This window comes from Battus philenor, unplaced genomic scaffold (genome assembly GCF_028537555.1).
Source record: "Battus philenor isolate CCGP_79_NKW_IND1 unplaced genomic scaffold, ilBatPhil1.0.hap1 SCAF_38, whole genome shotgun sequence".
In the NCBI taxonomy this organism is placed as follows: Eukaryota; Metazoa; Arthropoda; class Insecta; order Lepidoptera; family Papilionidae; genus Battus; species Battus philenor.
In genome coordinates, this window is record NW_027181702.1 from 1 (window position 1) to 15,230 (window position 15,230).

General features: G+C 43.4%; 42 non-coding genes across 42 annotated transcripts; all 42 read right to left on the minus strand.

Annotated features, from left to right (window-relative positions):
- Positions 1-331: 331 nt before the first annotated feature.
- On the minus strand, positions 332-450 carry LOC137928110 (5S ribosomal RNA). Its single transcript, XR_011108229.1, has one exon. It is a non-coding gene; the product is annotated as a 5S ribosomal RNA (ribosomal RNA).
- A 153-nt stretch (positions 451-603) lies between these two features.
- LOC137928121 (5S ribosomal RNA) lies at positions 604-722 on the minus strand. Its single transcript, XR_011108240.1, has one exon. It is a non-coding gene; the product is annotated as a 5S ribosomal RNA (ribosomal RNA).
- Positions 723-876: 154 nt separating this feature from the next.
- On the minus strand, positions 877-995 carry LOC137928133 (5S ribosomal RNA). The gene has a single exon (XR_011108251.1). It is a non-coding gene; the product is annotated as a 5S ribosomal RNA (ribosomal RNA).
- A 153-nt stretch (positions 996-1,148) lies between these two features.
- Positions 1,149-1,267, minus strand: LOC137928145 (5S ribosomal RNA). Its single transcript, XR_011108262.1, has one exon. It is a non-coding gene; the product is annotated as a 5S ribosomal RNA (ribosomal RNA).
- Positions 1,268-1,421: 154 nt separating this feature from the next.
- On the minus strand, positions 1,422-1,540 carry LOC137928158 (5S ribosomal RNA). The gene has a single exon (XR_011108274.1). It is a non-coding gene; the product is annotated as a 5S ribosomal RNA (ribosomal RNA).
- Positions 1,541-1,694: 154 nt separating this feature from the next.
- On the minus strand, positions 1,695-1,813 carry LOC137928169 (5S ribosomal RNA). The gene has a single exon (XR_011108285.1). It is a non-coding gene; the product is annotated as a 5S ribosomal RNA (ribosomal RNA).
- A 154-nt stretch (positions 1,814-1,967) lies between these two features.
- On the minus strand, positions 1,968-2,086 carry LOC137928181 (5S ribosomal RNA). The gene has a single exon (XR_011108296.1). It is a non-coding gene; the product is annotated as a 5S ribosomal RNA (ribosomal RNA).
- A 153-nt stretch (positions 2,087-2,239) lies between these two features.
- Positions 2,240-2,358, minus strand: LOC137928193 (5S ribosomal RNA). Its single transcript, XR_011108307.1, has one exon. It is a non-coding gene; the product is annotated as a 5S ribosomal RNA (ribosomal RNA).
- A 154-nt stretch (positions 2,359-2,512) lies between these two features.
- LOC137928206 (5S ribosomal RNA) lies at positions 2,513-2,631 on the minus strand. The gene has a single exon (XR_011108318.1). It is a non-coding gene; the product is annotated as a 5S ribosomal RNA (ribosomal RNA).
- A 154-nt stretch (positions 2,632-2,785) lies between these two features.
- Positions 2,786-2,904, minus strand: LOC137928217 (5S ribosomal RNA). The gene has a single exon (XR_011108329.1). It is a non-coding gene; the product is annotated as a 5S ribosomal RNA (ribosomal RNA).
- A 154-nt stretch (positions 2,905-3,058) lies between these two features.
- LOC137927961 (5S ribosomal RNA) lies at positions 3,059-3,177 on the minus strand. The gene has a single exon (XR_011108087.1). It is a non-coding gene; the product is annotated as a 5S ribosomal RNA (ribosomal RNA).
- Positions 3,178-3,331: 154 nt separating this feature from the next.
- Positions 3,332-3,450, minus strand: LOC137927962 (5S ribosomal RNA). The gene has a single exon (XR_011108088.1). It is a non-coding gene; the product is annotated as a 5S ribosomal RNA (ribosomal RNA).
- A 153-nt stretch (positions 3,451-3,603) lies between these two features.
- LOC137928228 (5S ribosomal RNA) lies at positions 3,604-3,722 on the minus strand. The gene has a single exon (XR_011108340.1). It is a non-coding gene; the product is annotated as a 5S ribosomal RNA (ribosomal RNA).
- Positions 3,723-3,876: 154 nt separating this feature from the next.
- On the minus strand, positions 3,877-3,995 carry LOC137928240 (5S ribosomal RNA). The gene has a single exon (XR_011108351.1). It is a non-coding gene; the product is annotated as a 5S ribosomal RNA (ribosomal RNA).
- Positions 3,996-5,880: 1,885 nt separating this feature from the next.
- LOC137928251 (5S ribosomal RNA) lies at positions 5,881-5,999 on the minus strand. Its single transcript, XR_011108362.1, has one exon. It is a non-coding gene; the product is annotated as a 5S ribosomal RNA (ribosomal RNA).
- A 153-nt stretch (positions 6,000-6,152) lies between these two features.
- On the minus strand, positions 6,153-6,271 carry LOC137928263 (5S ribosomal RNA). The gene has a single exon (XR_011108373.1). It is a non-coding gene; the product is annotated as a 5S ribosomal RNA (ribosomal RNA).
- Positions 6,272-6,425: 154 nt separating this feature from the next.
- On the minus strand, positions 6,426-6,544 carry LOC137928275 (5S ribosomal RNA). The gene has a single exon (XR_011108385.1). It is a non-coding gene; the product is annotated as a 5S ribosomal RNA (ribosomal RNA).
- Positions 6,545-6,697: 153 nt separating this feature from the next.
- LOC137928287 (5S ribosomal RNA) lies at positions 6,698-6,816 on the minus strand. Its single transcript, XR_011108396.1, has one exon. It is a non-coding gene; the product is annotated as a 5S ribosomal RNA (ribosomal RNA).
- A 154-nt stretch (positions 6,817-6,970) lies between these two features.
- On the minus strand, positions 6,971-7,089 carry LOC137928298 (5S ribosomal RNA). Its single transcript, XR_011108407.1, has one exon. It is a non-coding gene; the product is annotated as a 5S ribosomal RNA (ribosomal RNA).
- Positions 7,090-7,242: 153 nt separating this feature from the next.
- On the minus strand, positions 7,243-7,361 carry LOC137928310 (5S ribosomal RNA). Its single transcript, XR_011108418.1, has one exon. It is a non-coding gene; the product is annotated as a 5S ribosomal RNA (ribosomal RNA).
- A 154-nt stretch (positions 7,362-7,515) lies between these two features.
- Positions 7,516-7,634, minus strand: LOC137928321 (5S ribosomal RNA). Its single transcript, XR_011108429.1, has one exon. It is a non-coding gene; the product is annotated as a 5S ribosomal RNA (ribosomal RNA).
- A 153-nt stretch (positions 7,635-7,787) lies between these two features.
- LOC137928332 (5S ribosomal RNA) lies at positions 7,788-7,906 on the minus strand. The gene has a single exon (XR_011108440.1). It is a non-coding gene; the product is annotated as a 5S ribosomal RNA (ribosomal RNA).
- A 154-nt stretch (positions 7,907-8,060) lies between these two features.
- Positions 8,061-8,179, minus strand: LOC137928343 (5S ribosomal RNA). Its single transcript, XR_011108451.1, has one exon. It is a non-coding gene; the product is annotated as a 5S ribosomal RNA (ribosomal RNA).
- A 154-nt stretch (positions 8,180-8,333) lies between these two features.
- LOC137928354 (5S ribosomal RNA) lies at positions 8,334-8,452 on the minus strand. Its single transcript, XR_011108462.1, has one exon. It is a non-coding gene; the product is annotated as a 5S ribosomal RNA (ribosomal RNA).
- A 154-nt stretch (positions 8,453-8,606) lies between these two features.
- LOC137928366 (5S ribosomal RNA) lies at positions 8,607-8,725 on the minus strand. The gene has a single exon (XR_011108473.1). It is a non-coding gene; the product is annotated as a 5S ribosomal RNA (ribosomal RNA).
- Positions 8,726-8,878: 153 nt separating this feature from the next.
- Positions 8,879-8,997, minus strand: LOC137928051 (5S ribosomal RNA). The gene has a single exon (XR_011108174.1). It is a non-coding gene; the product is annotated as a 5S ribosomal RNA (ribosomal RNA).
- A 154-nt stretch (positions 8,998-9,151) lies between these two features.
- LOC137927860 (5S ribosomal RNA) lies at positions 9,152-9,270 on the minus strand. Its single transcript, XR_011107991.1, has one exon. It is a non-coding gene; the product is annotated as a 5S ribosomal RNA (ribosomal RNA).
- A 154-nt stretch (positions 9,271-9,424) lies between these two features.
- On the minus strand, positions 9,425-9,543 carry LOC137928378 (5S ribosomal RNA). Its single transcript, XR_011108484.1, has one exon. It is a non-coding gene; the product is annotated as a 5S ribosomal RNA (ribosomal RNA).
- A 153-nt stretch (positions 9,544-9,696) lies between these two features.
- Positions 9,697-9,815, minus strand: LOC137927861 (5S ribosomal RNA). The gene has a single exon (XR_011107992.1). It is a non-coding gene; the product is annotated as a 5S ribosomal RNA (ribosomal RNA).
- Positions 9,816-9,969: 154 nt separating this feature from the next.
- LOC137928390 (5S ribosomal RNA) lies at positions 9,970-10,088 on the minus strand. The gene has a single exon (XR_011108496.1). It is a non-coding gene; the product is annotated as a 5S ribosomal RNA (ribosomal RNA).
- A 153-nt stretch (positions 10,089-10,241) lies between these two features.
- LOC137928401 (5S ribosomal RNA) lies at positions 10,242-10,360 on the minus strand. The gene has a single exon (XR_011108507.1). It is a non-coding gene; the product is annotated as a 5S ribosomal RNA (ribosomal RNA).
- A 154-nt stretch (positions 10,361-10,514) lies between these two features.
- LOC137928413 (5S ribosomal RNA) lies at positions 10,515-10,633 on the minus strand. Its single transcript, XR_011108518.1, has one exon. It is a non-coding gene; the product is annotated as a 5S ribosomal RNA (ribosomal RNA).
- A 153-nt stretch (positions 10,634-10,786) lies between these two features.
- LOC137928425 (5S ribosomal RNA) lies at positions 10,787-10,905 on the minus strand. The gene has a single exon (XR_011108529.1). It is a non-coding gene; the product is annotated as a 5S ribosomal RNA (ribosomal RNA).
- A 1,884-nt stretch (positions 10,906-12,789) lies between these two features.
- LOC137928437 (5S ribosomal RNA) lies at positions 12,790-12,908 on the minus strand. Its single transcript, XR_011108540.1, has one exon. It is a non-coding gene; the product is annotated as a 5S ribosomal RNA (ribosomal RNA).
- A 154-nt stretch (positions 12,909-13,062) lies between these two features.
- LOC137928448 (5S ribosomal RNA) lies at positions 13,063-13,181 on the minus strand. The gene has a single exon (XR_011108551.1). It is a non-coding gene; the product is annotated as a 5S ribosomal RNA (ribosomal RNA).
- Positions 13,182-13,335: 154 nt separating this feature from the next.
- LOC137928460 (5S ribosomal RNA) lies at positions 13,336-13,454 on the minus strand. The gene has a single exon (XR_011108562.1). It is a non-coding gene; the product is annotated as a 5S ribosomal RNA (ribosomal RNA).
- A 154-nt stretch (positions 13,455-13,608) lies between these two features.
- On the minus strand, positions 13,609-13,727 carry LOC137927948 (5S ribosomal RNA). The gene has a single exon (XR_011108074.1). It is a non-coding gene; the product is annotated as a 5S ribosomal RNA (ribosomal RNA).
- Positions 13,728-13,881: 154 nt separating this feature from the next.
- On the minus strand, positions 13,882-14,000 carry LOC137927913 (5S ribosomal RNA). The gene has a single exon (XR_011108041.1). It is a non-coding gene; the product is annotated as a 5S ribosomal RNA (ribosomal RNA).
- A 154-nt stretch (positions 14,001-14,154) lies between these two features.
- Positions 14,155-14,273, minus strand: LOC137927949 (5S ribosomal RNA). The gene has a single exon (XR_011108075.1). It is a non-coding gene; the product is annotated as a 5S ribosomal RNA (ribosomal RNA).
- Positions 14,274-14,427: 154 nt separating this feature from the next.
- Positions 14,428-14,546, minus strand: LOC137927914 (5S ribosomal RNA). Its single transcript, XR_011108042.1, has one exon. It is a non-coding gene; the product is annotated as a 5S ribosomal RNA (ribosomal RNA).
- A 154-nt stretch (positions 14,547-14,700) lies between these two features.
- On the minus strand, positions 14,701-14,819 carry LOC137928473 (5S ribosomal RNA). The gene has a single exon (XR_011108573.1). It is a non-coding gene; the product is annotated as a 5S ribosomal RNA (ribosomal RNA).
- Positions 14,820-14,973: 154 nt separating this feature from the next.
- Positions 14,974-15,092, minus strand: LOC137928484 (5S ribosomal RNA). The gene has a single exon (XR_011108584.1). It is a non-coding gene; the product is annotated as a 5S ribosomal RNA (ribosomal RNA).
- Positions 15,093-15,230: the final 138 nt, after the last annotated feature.

Below are 15,230 nucleotides of genomic sequence, written 5' to 3' on the forward strand. Positions count from 1 at the left end.
AATTGAAAACTATAAACAGTCAAGTAAGAAAGCGATCGTTCTTAAAGGTTTTTCTATGTATAAAGTATGATTAAAAAAATTGGTTACAGTATTTTAAAAGGATTTTGAAGGTGAAATCAAATTGGGTTTTATTTTGTGCTATAATAGTTCACACCGTGAACAAAAAAGGAGTCGTGTATCAAAATATTACAAAATTAGGCTAAGTATAAGACAGTAAAGAGCGCCAGTTTTAACAAAGATAAAAATTGACGAATGACATGCAAAACAAAAGTTTATGAATTGAGAATATTGGAGCGCTGAAAGGGAACCGCTGAAAGAAAAACGCCAAAAAAGCCAACATCACGCGGTGTTCCCAGGCGGTCACCCATCCAAGTACTGACCGCGCCCGACGTTGCTTAACTTCGGTGATCGGACGAGAACCGGTGTATTCAACGTGGTATGGACGTTGGCGACCGTTCGTCTTCGAAACGCAAACGCGAGAGGCGACATCGGAGAGAAATCTTCATTTTTTTGTTAATAATCTCCTATGAAAAATTATTAAACTTCATGGATTGAGAATATTGGAGCGCTAAAAGGGAACCGCCGAAAGAAAAACGCCAAAAAAGCCAACATCACGCGGTGTTCCCAGGCGGTCACCCATCCAAGTACTGACCGCGCCCGACGTTGCTTAACTTCGGTGATCGGACGAGAACCGGTGTATTCAACGTGGTATGGACGTTGGCGACTGATGGTCCTCGAAACGCAAACGCGAGAGGCGACATCGGAGAGAAATCTTCATTTTTTTGTTAATAATCTCCTATGAAACATGGATAAAAGTTTATGGATTGAGAATATTGGAGCGCTAAAAAGGAACCGCCGAAAGAAAAACGCCAAAAAAGCCAACATCACGCGGTGTTCCCAGGCGGTCACCCATCCAAGTACTGACCGCGCCCGACGTTGCTTAACTTCGGTGATCGGACGAGAACCGGTGTATTCAACGTGGTATGGACGTTGGCGACCGTTCGTCTTCGAAACGCAAACGCGAGACGCGACATCGGAGAGAAATCTTCATTTTTTTGTTAATAATCTCCTATGAAAAATTATTAAAGTTCATGGATTGAGAATATTGGAGCGCTAAAAAGAAACCGCCGAGAGAAAAACGCCAAAAAAGCCAACATCACGCGGTGTTCCCAGGCGGTCACCCATCCAAGTACTGACCGCGCCCGACGTTGCTTAACTTCGGTGATCGGACGAGAACCGGTGTATTCAACGTGGTATGGACGTTGGCGACAGATAGTCCTCGAAACGCAAACGCGAGAGGCGACATCGGAGAGAAATCTTCATTTTTTTGTTAATAATCTCCTATGAAACATGGATAAAAGTTTATGGATTGAGAATATTGGAGCGCTAAAAGGGAACCGCCGAAAGAAAAACGCCAAAAAAGCCAACATCACGCGGTGTTCCCAGGCGGTCACCCATCCAAGTACTGACCGCGCCCGACGTTGCTTAACTTCGGTGATCGGACGAGAACCGGTGTATTCAACGTGGTATGGACGTTGGCGACAGATGGTCCTCGAAACGCAAACGCGAGAGGCGACATCGGAGAGAAATCTTCATTTTTTTGTTAATAATCTCCTATGAAACATGGATAAAAGTTTATGGATTGAGAATATTGGAGCGCTAAAAAGGAACCGCCGAAAGAAAAACGCCAAAAAAGCCAACATCACGCGGTGTTCCCAGGCGGTCACCCATCCAAGTACTGACCGCGCCCGACGTTGCTTAACTTCGGTGATCGGACGAGAACCGGTGTATTCAACGTGGTATGGACGTTGGCGACAGATGGTCCTCGAAACGCAAACGCGAGAGGCGACATCGGAGAGAAATCTTCATTTTTTTGTTAATAATCTCCTATGAAACATGGATAAAAGTTTATGGATTGAGAATATTGGAGCGCTAAAAGGGAACCGCCGAAAGAAAAACGTCAAAAAAGCCAACATCACGCGGTGTTCCCAGGCGGTCACCCATCCAAGTACTGACCGCGCCCGACGTTGCTTAACTTCGGTGATCGGACGAGAACCGGTGTATTCAACGTGGTATGGACGTTGGCGACAGATAGTCCTCGAAACGCAAACGCGAGAGGCGACATCGGAGAGAAATCTTCATTTTTTTGTTAATAATCTCCTATGAAAAATTATTAAAGTTCATGGATTGAGAATATTGGAGCGCTAAAAAGGAACCGCCGAAAGAAAAACGCCAAAAAAGCCAACATCACGCGGTGTTCCCAGGCGGTCACCCATCCAAGTACTGACCGCGCCCGACGTTGCTTAACTTCGGTGATCGGACGAGAACCGGTGTATTCAACGTGGTATGGACGTTGGCGACAGATGGTCCTCGAAACGCAAACGCGAGAGGCGACATCGGAGAGAAATCTTCATTTTTTTGTTAATAATCTCCTATGAAACATGGATAAAAGTTTATGGATTGAGAATATTGGAGCGCTAAAAGGGAACCGCCGAAAGAAAAACGCCAAAAAAGCCAACATCACGCGGTGTTCCCAGGCGGTCACCCATCCAAGTACTGACCGCGCCCGACGTTGCTTAACTTCGGTGATCGGACGAGAACCGGTGTATTCAACGTGGTATGGACGTTGGCGACTGATGGTCCTCGAAACGCAAACGCGAGAGGCGACATCGGAGAGAAATCTTCATTTTTTTGTTAATAATCTCCTATGAAAAATGGATAAAAGTTTATGGATTGAGAATATTGGAGCGCTAAAAAGGAACCGCCGAAAGAAAAACGCCAAAAAAGCCAACATCACGCGGTGTTCCCAGGCGGTCACCCATCCAAGTACTGACCGCGCCCGACGTTGCTTAACTTCGGTGATCGGACGAGAACCGGTGTATTCAACGTGGTATGGACGTTGGCGAACGTTCGTCTTCGAAACGCAAACGCGAGAGGCGACATCGGAGAGAAATCTTCATTTTTTTGTTAATAATCTCCTATGAAAAATTAATAAAAGTTCATGGATTGAGAATATTGGAGCGCTAAAAAGGAACCGCCGAAAGAAAAACGCCAAAAAAGCCAACATCACGCGGTGTTCCCAGGCGGTCACCCATCCAAGTACTGACCGCGCCCGACGTTGCTTAACTTCGGTGATCGGACGAGAACAGGTGTATTCAACGTGGTATGGACGTTGGCGACCGTTCGTCTTCGAAACGCAAACGCGAGACGCGACATCGGAGAGAAATCTTCATTTTTTTGTTAATAATCTCCTATGAAAAATTAATAAAAGTTTATGAATTGAGAATATTGGAGCGCTAAAAAGGAACCGCCGAAAGAAAAACGCCAAAAAAGCCAACATCACGCGGTGTTCCCAGGCGGTCACCCATCCAAGTACTGACCGCGCCCGACGTTGCTTAACTTCGGTGATCGGACGAGAACAGGTGTATTCAACGTGGTATGGACGTTGGCGACCGTTCGTCTTCGAAACGCAAACGCGAGACGCGACATCGGAGAGAAATCTTCATTTTTTTGTTAATAATCTCCTATGAAAAATTATTAAAGTTCATGGATTGAGAATATTGGAGCGCTAAAAAGGAACCGCCGAAAGAAAAACGCCAAAAAAGCCAACATCACGCGGTGTTCCCAGGCGGTCACCCATCCAAGTACTGACCGCGCCCGACGTTGCTTAACTTCGGTGATCGGACGAGAACCGGTGTATTCAACGTGGTATGGACGTTGGCGACCGTTGGTCTTCGAAACGCAAACGCGAGACGCGACATCGGAGAGAAATCTTCATTTTTTTGTTAATAATCTCCTATGAAAAATTAATAAAAGTTTATGAATTGAGAATATTGGAGCGCTAAAAAGAAACCGCCGAGAGAAAAACGCCAAAAAAGCCAACATCACGCGGTGTTCCCAGGCGGTCACCCATCCAAGTACTGACCGCGCCCGACGTTGCTTAACTTCGGTGATCGGACGAGAACCGGTGTATTCAACGTGGTATGGACGTTGGCGACAGATGGTCTTCGAAACGCAAACACCATCTTGGTGATCTTCGAAACCGAATCCTAATTCTTTGTTATGTCCTTGTTATTTTCTTCAATATTTTTTTTTCAACGTCCACACTAAATAGATAAATCGGCGGAAATTGCATTACATAATAATGGCTACTGCTTGGTCTCAGAAATCTTTCCTTGTGAAGTTTTGTACTTCATCGTCCACTCACATACAATACTTACCAGTGTATCGTATGTGCCTTTCGTTGTATAACAAATTTGAAAACTAAGTCGACATCTTCAGTATTTCCTTTGCGAAGTTAAACAATGTTTGTTACTATAATACATACTATGCCGCATGTACACGTCATAACAATGAACACATTCATAACACAGCTTTACACAAGTAGAGGCCTTTGCTACGTGCGAGCGTCATCGTGAAACTGGTACGCGCTCTACCAGCCTTATTCTTAGTTTCTATGTTCACAGATTCTTCCGCTCCGTGAACTCAGCTCCGATGCAGCTGTAAACGCCTTCGAGCTAAGAGCAATAACATCAACATAGAATAAGTATACAATGCAGTTTCATTTTTATTTTCAAACCGTTACTATTGTTCAATTAAACTTATTATTGTCTACATAAGGTTTGGAATATATTTTGGTTGTAAGAGAGAGATCGACACATATATAATACGCCAATACCTCACTTTGCGTAGTGGTTACGTTTCAGAAAAACACGACGCAAATTGAAACGCCGCAAAGTGAATTAAGATTTTCTATAGCAAACCACATAAAGATCGAAGATAGGTACCAGGGTCACGAAAATATTACTTTTTAAAAAGAAAATTGAACAAACAGAAATAAAATAACTCTGCCAATTAAATAAATTGTAATAATATTAACCTTTTTGGTAACCAGAAACAACGCGTAAAAATTTTTATAAATTTATTATTCTCTTTTAAAATAAGCACAACACACTACTTAATTAAAACTGAACTTTTAAAATTAGCAAAACAAAGTGAAAATAAAACTGTATTCAAATTGCGTTGATTTTTGGTTAGAAAGAGAATCCCCGAGTTTTGATGGCGTAACGCAATTAAAAACAAAAGTGTTGCCACCTTTTAAAAAATAAAATAAAATAGAATTAAAAAAAAAACGACGCAAAGCGAAGTATTGGTGTACTCTTCAGCTTTAATGAAAGTTCTTTTCGCATCGAGTAGGCAACCTGCCCACGTTTTTTTCTTTTGTGTTTATGTAAGTTAAACTCGATATTATCTATAACTAGCTGATCCCGCAAATGTTGTTTTGCAAAAAAAATATTTTTAATTTTCAATTTAAAAATAAGGGTTGATCGTAGAGGGGTAAAAATTTAAGGTTGTATGGTATTTATTTGGCGAAGAAGAGCGCCATCTACAGGGAAAATATTGAAATGGCAGAGTAACGACAGCGGACTCATCTAAATGCTACGAGATGGCAGTGTGATCGGCCTGAAAAAATCACCTTTTGTTACTAGAAAATAAAAACACAAAATATTAATAATTGGAATTGTTATCATAAAAAACAACCTGAACGCAATTGAAAACTATAAACAGTCAAGTAAGAAAGCGATCGTTCTTAAAGGTTTTTCTATGTATAAAGTATGATTAAAAAAATTGGTTACAGTATTTTAAAAGGATTTTGAAGGTGAAATCAAATTGGGTTTTATTTTGTGCTATAATAGTTCACACCGTGAACAAAAAAGGAGTCGTGTATCAAAATATTACAAAATTAGGCTAAGTATAAGACAGTAAAGAGCGCCAGTTTTAACAAAGATAAAAATTGATGAATGACATGCAAAACAAAAGTTTATGAATTGAGAATATTGGAGCGCTGAAAGGGAACCGCTGAAAGAAAAACGCCAAAAAAGCCAACATCACGCGGTGTTCCCAGGCGGTCACCCATCCAAGTACTGACCGCGCCCGACGTTGCTTAACTTCGGTGATCGGACGAGAACCGGTGTATTCAACGTGGTATGGACGTTGGCGACCGTTCGTCTTCGAAACGCAAACGCGAGAGGCGACATCGGAGAGAAATCTTCATTTTTTTGTTAATAATCTCCTATGAAAAATTATTAAACTTCATGGATTGAGAATATTGGAGCGCTAAAAGGGAACCGCCGAAAGAAAAACGCCAAAAAAGCCAACATCACGCGGTGTTCCCAGGCGGTCACCCATCCAAGTACTGACCGCGCCCGACGTTGCTTAACTTCGGTGATCGGACGAGAACCGGTGTATTCAACGTGGTATGGACGTTGGCGACTGATGGTCCTCGAAACGCAAACGCGAGAGGCGACATCGGAGAGAAATCTTCATTTTTTTGTTAATAATCTCCTATGAAACATGGATAAAAGTTTATGGATTGAGAATATTGGAGCGCTAAAAAGGAACCGCCGAAAGAAAAACGCCAAAAAAGCCAACATCACGCGGTGTTCCCAGGCGGTCACCCATCCAAGTACTGACCGCGCCCGACGTTGCTTAACTTCGGTGATCGGACGAGAACCGGTGTATTCAACGTGGTATGGACGTTGGCGACCGTTCGTCTTCGAAACGCAAACGCGAGACGCGACATCGGAGAGAAATCTTCATTTTTTTGTTAATAATCTCCTATGAAAAATTATTAAAGTTCATGGATTGAGAATATTGGAGCGCTAAAAAGAAACCGCCGAGAGAAAAACGCCAAAAAAGCCAACATCACGCGGTGTTCCCAGGCGGTCACCCATCCAAGTACTGACCGCGCCCGACGTTGCTTAACTTCGGTGATCGGACGAGAACCGGTGTATTCAACGTGGTATGGACGTTGGCGACAGATAGTCCTCGAAACGCAAACGCGAGAGGCGACATCGGAGAGAAATCTTCATTTTTTTGTTAATAATCTCCTATGAAACATGGATAAAAGTTTATGGATTGAGAATATTGGAGCGCTAAAAGGGAACCGCCGAAAGAAAAACGCCAAAAAAGCCAACATCACGCGGTGTTCCCAGGCGGTCACCCATCCAAGTACTGACCGCGCCCGACGTTGCTTAACTTCGGTGATCGGACGAGAACCGGTGTATTCAACGTGGTATGGACGTTGGCGACCGTTCGTCTTCGAAACGCAAACGCGAGAGGCGACATCGGAGAGAAATCTTCATTTTTTTGTTAATAATCTCCTATGAAAAATTATTAAACTTCATGGATTGAGAATATTGGAGCGCTAAAAGGGAACCGCCGAAAGAAAAACGCCAAAAAAGCCAACATCACGCGGTGTTCCCAGGCGGTCACCCATCCAAGTACTGACCGCGCCCGACGTTGCTTAACTTCGGTGATCGGACGAGAACCGGTGTATTCAACGTGGTATGGACGTTGGCGACTGATGGTCCTCGAAACGCAAACGCGAGAGGCGACATCGGAGAGAAATCTTCATTTTTTTGTTAATAATCTCCTATGAAACATGGATAAAAGTTTATGGATTGAGAATATTGGAGCGCTAAAAAGGAACCGCCGAAAGAAAAACGCCAAAAAAGCCAACATCACGCGGTGTTCCCAGGCGGTCACCCATCCAAGTACTGACCGCGCCCGACGTTGCTTAACTTCGGTGATCGGACGAGAACCGGTGTATTCAACGTGGTATGGACGTTGGCGACCGTTCGTCTTCGAAACGCAAACGCGAGACGCGACATCGGAGAGAAATCTTCATTTTTTTGTTAATAATCTCCTATGAAAAATTATTAAAGTTCATGGATTGAGAATATTGGAGCGCTAAAAAGAAACCGCCGAGAGAAAAACGCCAAAAAAGCCAACATCACGCGGTGTTCCCAGGCGGTCACCCATCCAAGTACTGACCGCGCCCGACGTTGCTTAACTTCGGTGATCGGACGAGAACCGGTGTATTCAACGTGGTATGGACGTTGGCGACAGATAGTCCTCGAAACGCAAACGCGAGAGGCGACATCGGAGAGAAATCTTCATTTTTTTGTTAATAATCTCCTATGAAACATGGATAAAAGTTTATGGATTGAGAATATTGGAGCGCTAAAAGGGAACCGCCGAAAGAAAAACGCCAAAAAAGCCAACATCACGCGGTGTTCCCAGGCGGTCACCCATCCAAGTACTGACCGCGCCCGACGTTGCTTAACTTCGGTGATCGGACGAGAACCGGTGTATTCAACGTGGTATGGACGTTGGCGACAGATGGTCCTCGAAACGCAAACGCGAGAGGCGACATCGGAGAGAAATCTTCATTTTTTTGTTAATAATCTCCTATGAAACATGGATAAAAGTTTATGGATTGAGAATATTGGAGCGCTAAAAAGGAACCGCCGAAAGAAAAACGCCAAAAAAGCCAACATCACGCGGTGTTCCCAGGCGGTCACCCATCCAAGTACTGACCGCGCCCGACGTTGCTTAACTTCGGTGATCGGACGAGAACCGGTGTATTCAACGTGGTATGGACGTTGGCGACAGATGGTCCTCGAAACGCAAACGCGAGAGGCGACATCGGAGAGAAATCTTCATTTTTTTGTTAATAATCTCCTATGAAACATGGATAAAAGTTTATGGATTGAGAATATTGGAGCGCTAAAAGGGAACCGCCGAAAGAAAAACGTCAAAAAAGCCAACATCACGCGGTGTTCCCAGGCGGTCACCCATCCAAGTACTGACCGCGCCCGACGTTGCTTAACTTCGGTGATCGGACGAGAACCGGTGTATTCAACGTGGTATGGACGTTGGCGACAGATAGTCCTCGAAACGCAAACGCGAGAGGCGACATCGGAGAGAAATCTTCATTTTTTTGTTAATAATCTCCTATGAAAAATGGATAAAAGTTTACGGATTGAGAATATTGGAGCGCTAAAAAGGAACCGCCGAAAGAAAAACGCCAAAAAGCCAACATCACGCGGTGTTCCCAGGCCGTCACCCATCCAAGTACTGACCGCGCCCGACGTTGCTTAACTTCGGTGATCGGACGAGAACCGGTGTATTCAACGTGGTATGGACGTTGGCGACTGATGGCCCTCGAAACGCACACGCGAGAGGCGACATCGGAGAAAAATCTTCATTTTTTTGTTAATAATCTCCTATGAAAAATGGATAAAAGTTTATAGATTGAGAATGTTGGAGCGCTAAAAAGGAACCGCCGAAAGAAAAACGCCAAAAAAGCCAACATCACGCGGTGTTCCCAGGCGGTCACCCATCCAAGTACTGACCGCGCCCGACGATGCTTAACTTCGGTGATCGGACGAGAACCGGTGTATTCAACGTGGTATGGACGTTGGCGAAAATTGGTCTTCGAAACGCAAACGCGAGAGGCGACATCGGAGAGAAATCTTCATTTTTTTGTTAATAATCTCCTATGAAAAATGGATAAAAGTTTACGGATTGAGAATATTGGAGCGCTAAAAAGGAACCGCCGAAAGAAAAACGCCAAAAAAGCCAACATCACGCGGTGTTCCCAGGCGGTCACCCATCCAAGTACTGACCGCGCCCGACGTTGCTTAACTTCGGTGATCGGACGAGAACCGGTGTATTCAACGTGGTATGGACGTTGGCGAAAATTGGTCTTTGAAACGCAAACGCGAGAGGCGACATCGGAGAGAAATCTTCATTTTTTTATTAATAATCTCCTATGAAAAATGGATAAAACTTTATGGATTGAGAATGTTGGAGCGCTAAAAAGGAACCGCCGAAAGAAAAACGCCAAAAAGCCAACATCACGCGGTGTTCCCAGGCGGTCACCCATCCAAGTACTGACCGCGCCCGACGATGCTTAACTTCGGTGATCGGACGAGAACCGGTGTATTCAACGTGGTATGGACGTTGGCGAAAATTGGTCTTCGAAACGCAAACGCGAGAGGCGACATCGGAGAGAAATCTTCATTTTTTTGTTAATAATCTCGTATGAAAAATGGATAAAAGTTTACGGATTGAGAATATTGGAGCGCTAAAAAGGAACCGCCGAAAGAAAAACGCCAAAAAAGCCAACATCACGCGGTGTTCCCAGGCGGTCACCCATCCAAGTACTGACCGCGCCCGACGTTGCTTAACTTCGGTGATCGGACGAGAACCGGTGTATTCAACGTGGTATGGACGTTGGCGACTGATGGTCTTCGAAAAGCAAACGCGAGAGGCGACATCGGAGAGAAATCTTCATTTTTTTGTTAATAATCTCCTATGAAAAATGGATAAAAGTTTACGGATTGAGAATATTGGAGCGCTAAAAAGGAACCGCCGAAAGAAAAACGCCAAAAAGCCAACATCACGCGGTGTTCCCAGGCGGTCACCCATCCAAGTACTGACCGCGCCCGACGTTGCTTAACTTCGGTGATCGGACGAGAACCGGTGTATTCAACGTGGTATGGACGTTGGCGACTGATGGTCTTCGAAAAGCAAACGCGAGAGGCGACATCGGAGAGAAATCTTCATTTTTTTGTTAATAACCTCCTATGAAAAATGGATAAAAGTTTACGGATTGAGAATATTGGAGCGCTAAAAAGGAACCGCCGAAAGAAAAACGCCAAAAAAGCCAACATCACGCGGTGTTCCCAGGCGGTCACCCATCCAAGTACTGACCGCGCCCGACGTTGCTTAACTTCGGTGATCGGACGAGAACCGGTGTATTCAACGTGGTATGGACGTTGGCGACTGATGGTCTTCGAAAAGCAAACGCGAGAGGCGACATCGGAGAGAAATCTTCATTTTTTTGTTAATAATCTCCTATGAAAAATGGATAAAAGTTTACGGATTGAGAATATTGGAGCGCTAAAAAGGAACCGCCGAAAGAAAAACGCCAAAAAGCCAACATCACGCGGTGTTCCCAGGCGGTCACCCATCCAAGTACTGACCGCGCCCGACGTTGCTTAACTTCGGTGATCGGACGAGAACCGGTGTATTCAACGTGGTATGGACGTTGGCGACCGTTCGTCTTCGATGCGCAAACACCATCTTGGTGATCTTCGAAACCGAATCCTAATTCTCTGTTATGTCCTTGTTATTTTCTTCAATATTTTTTTTTCAACGTCCACACTAAATAGATAAATCGGCGGAAATTGCATTACATAATAATGGCTACTGCTTGGTCTCAGAAATCTTTCCTTGTGAAGATTTGTACTTCATCGTCCACTCACATACAATATTTACCAGTGTATCGTATGTGCCTTTCGTTGTATAACAAATTTGAAAACTAAGTCGACATCTTCAGTATTTCCTTTGCGAAGTTAAACAATGTTTGTTACTATAATACATACTATGCCGCATGTACACGTCATAACAATGAACACATTCATAACACAGCTTTACACAAGTAGAGGCCTTTGCTACGTGCGAGCGTCATCGTGAAACTGGTACGCGCTCTACCAGCCTTATTCTTAGTTTTTATGTTCACAGAGTCTTCCGCTCCGTGAACTCAGCTCCGATGAAGCTGTAAAAGCCTTCGAGCTAAGAGCAATAACATCAACATAGAATAAGTACACAATGCAGTTTCATTTTTATTTTCAAACCGTTACTATTGTTCAATTAAACTTATTATTGTCTACATAAGGTTTGGAATATATTTTGGTTGTAAGAGAGTGATCGACACATATATAATACGCCAATACCTCACTTTGCGTAGTGGATACGTTCTAGAAAAACACGACGCAAATTGAAACGCCGCAAAGTGAATTAAGATTTTCTATAGCAAACCACATAAAGATCGAAGATAGGTACCAGGGTCCCGAAAATATTACTTTTTAAAAAGAAAATTGAACGAACGAAAATAAAATAACTCTGCCAATTAAATAAATTGTAATAATATTAACCTTTTTGGTAACCAGAAACAACGCGTAAAAATTTATATAAATTTATAATTCTCTCTTAAAATAAGCACAACACACTACTTAATTAAAACTGAACTTTTAAAATTAGCAAAACAAAGTGAAAATAAAACTGTATTCAAATTGCGTTGATTTTTGGTTAGAAAGAGAATCCCCGAGTTTTGATGGCGTAACGCAATTAAAAACAAAAGTGTTGCCATCTTTTAAAAAATAAAATAAAATTAAATTAAAAAAAAAAGACGCAAAGCGAAGTATTGGTGTACTCTTCAGCTTTAATGAAAGTTCTTTTCGCATCGAGTAGGCAACGTGCCCACGATTTTTTCTTTTGTGTTTATGTACGTTAAACTCGATATTATGTATAACTAGCTGATCCCGCAAATGTTATTTTGCAAAAAAAATATTTTTAATTTTCAATTTAAAAATAAGGGTTGATCGTAGAGGGGTAAAAATTTAGGGTTGTATGGCATTTATTTGGCGAAGAAGAGCGCCATCTACAGGGAAAATATTGAAATGGCAGAGTAACGACAGCGGACTCATCTAAATGCTACGAGATGGCAGTGTGATCGGCCTGAATAAATCACCTTTTGTTACTAGAAAATAAAAACACAAAATATTAATAATTTGAATTGTTATCATAAAAAACAACCTGAACGCAATTGAAAACAATAAATAGTCAAGTAAGAAAGCGATCCTTCTTAAAGGTTTTTCTATGTATAAAGTATGATTAAAAAAATTGGTTACAGTATTTTAAAAAGATTTTGAAGGTGAAATCGACTTTGGTTTTATTTTGTGCTATAATAGTTCACATCGTGAACAAAAAAGGAGTCGTGTATCAAAATATTACAAAATTAGGCTAAGTATAGGACAGTAAAGAGCGCCAGTTTTAACAACGATAAAAATTAACGAATGACATGCAAAACAAAGGTTTATGAATTGAGAATATTGGAGCGCTAAAAGGGAACCGCCGAAAGAAAAACACCAAAAAAGCCAACATCACGCGGTGTTCCCAGGCGGTCACCCATCCAAGTACTGACCGCGCCCGACGTTGCTTAACTTCGGTGATCGGACGAGAACCGGTGTATTCAACGTGGTATGGACGTTGGCGACAGATGGTCTTCGAAAAGCAAACGCGAGAGGCGACATCGGAGAGAAATCTTCATTTTTTTGTTAATAATCTCCTGTGAAAAATGGATAAAAGTTTACGGATTGAGAATATTGGAGCGCTAAAAAGGAACCGCCGAAAGAAAAACGCCAAAAAAGCCAACATCACGCGGTGTTCCCAGGCGGTCACCCATCCAAGTACTGACCGCGCCCGACGTTGCTTAACTTCGGTGATCGGACGAGAACCGGTGTATTCAACGTGGTATGGACGTTGGCGACAGATGGTCTTCGAAACGCAAACGCGAGAGGCGACATCGGAGAGAAATCTTCATTTTTTTGTTAATAATCTCCTATGAAAAATGGATAAAAGTTTACGGATTGAGAATATTGGAGCGCTAAAAAGGAACCGCCGAAAGAAAAACGCCAAAAAAGCCAACATCACGCGGTGTTCCCAGGCGGTCACCCATCCAAGTACTGACCGCGCCCGACGTTGCTTAACTTCGGTGATCGGACGAGAACCGGTGTATTCAACGTGGTATGGACGTTGGCGACTGATGGTCTTCGAAACGCAAACGCGAGAGGCGACATCGGAGAGAAATCTTCATTTTTTTGTTAATAATCTCCTATGAAAAATGGATAAAAGTTTACGGATTGAGAATATTGGAGCGCTAAAAAGGAACCGCCGAAAGAAAAACGCCAAAAAAGCCAACATCACGCAGTGTTCCCAGGCGGTTACCCATCCAAGTACTGACCGCGCCCGACGTTGCTTAACTTCGGTGATCGGACGAGAACCGGTGTATTCAACGTGGTATGGACGTTGGCGACTGATGGTCTTCGAAACGCAAACGCGAGAGGCGACATCGGAGAGAAATCTTTATTTTTTTGTTAATAATCTCCTAAGAAAAATAGATAAAAGTTTACGGATTGAGAATATTGGAGCGCTAAAAAGGAACCGCCGAAAGAAAAACGCCAAAAAAGCCATCATCACGTGGTGTTCCCAGGCGGTCACCCATCCAAGTACTGACCGCGCCCGACGTTGCTTAACTTCGGTGATCGGACGAGAACCGGTGTATTCAACGTGGTATGGACGTTGGCGACTGATGGTCTTCGAAACGCAAACGCGAGAGGCGACATCGGAGAGAAATCTTCATTTTTTTGTTAATAATCTCCTATGAAAAATGGATAAAAGTTTACGGATTGAGAATATTGGAGCGCTAAAAAGGAACCGCCGAAAGAAAAACGCCAAAAAAGCCAACATCACGCAGTGTTCCCAGGCGGTTACCCATCCAAGTACTGACCGCGCCCGACGTTGCTTAACTTCGGTGATCGGACGAGAACCGGTGTATTCAACGTGGTATGGACGTTGGCGACTGATGGTCTTCGAAACGCAAACGCGAGAGGCGACATCGGAGAGAAATCTTTATTTTTTTGTTAATAATCTCCTAAGAAAAATAGATAAAAGTTTACGGATTGAGAATATTGGAGCGCTAAAAAGGAACCGCCGAAAGAAAAACGCCAAAAAAGCCATCATCACGTGGTGTTCCCAGGCGGTCACCCATCCAAGTACTGACCGCGCCCGACGTTGCTTAACTTCGGTGATCGGACGAGAACCGGTGTATTCAACGTGGTATGGACGTTGGCGACTGATGGTCTTCGAAACGCAAACGCGAGAGGCGACATCGGAGAGAAATCTTTATTTTTTTGTTAATAATCTCCTAAGAAAAATGGATAAAAGTTTACGGATTGAGAATATTGGAGCGCTAAAAAGGAACCGCCGAAAGAAAAACGCCAAAAAAGCCAACATCACGCGGTGTTCCCAGGCGGTCACCCATCCAAGTACTGACCGCGCCCGACGTTGCTTAACTTCGGTGATCGGACGAGAACCGGTGTATTCAACGTGGTATGGACGTTGGCGACTGATGGTCTTCGAAACGCAAACGCGAGAGGCGACATCGGAGAGAAATCTTCATTTTTTTGTTAATAATCTCCTATGAAAAATGGATAAAAGTTTACGGATTGAGAATATTGGAGCGCTAAAAAGGAACCGCCGAAAGAAAAACGCCAAAAAAGCCAACATCACGCGGTGTTCCCAGGCGGTCACCCATCCAAGTACTGACCGCGCCCGACGTTGCTTAACTTCGGTGATCGGACGAGAACCGGTGTATTCAACGTGGTATGGACGTTGGCGACTGATGGTCTTCGAAAAGCAAACGCGAGAGGCGACATCGGAGAGAAATCTTCATTTTTTTGTTAATAATCTCCTATGAAAAATGGATAAAAGTTTACGGATTGAGAATATTGGAGCGCTAAAAAGGAACCGCCGAA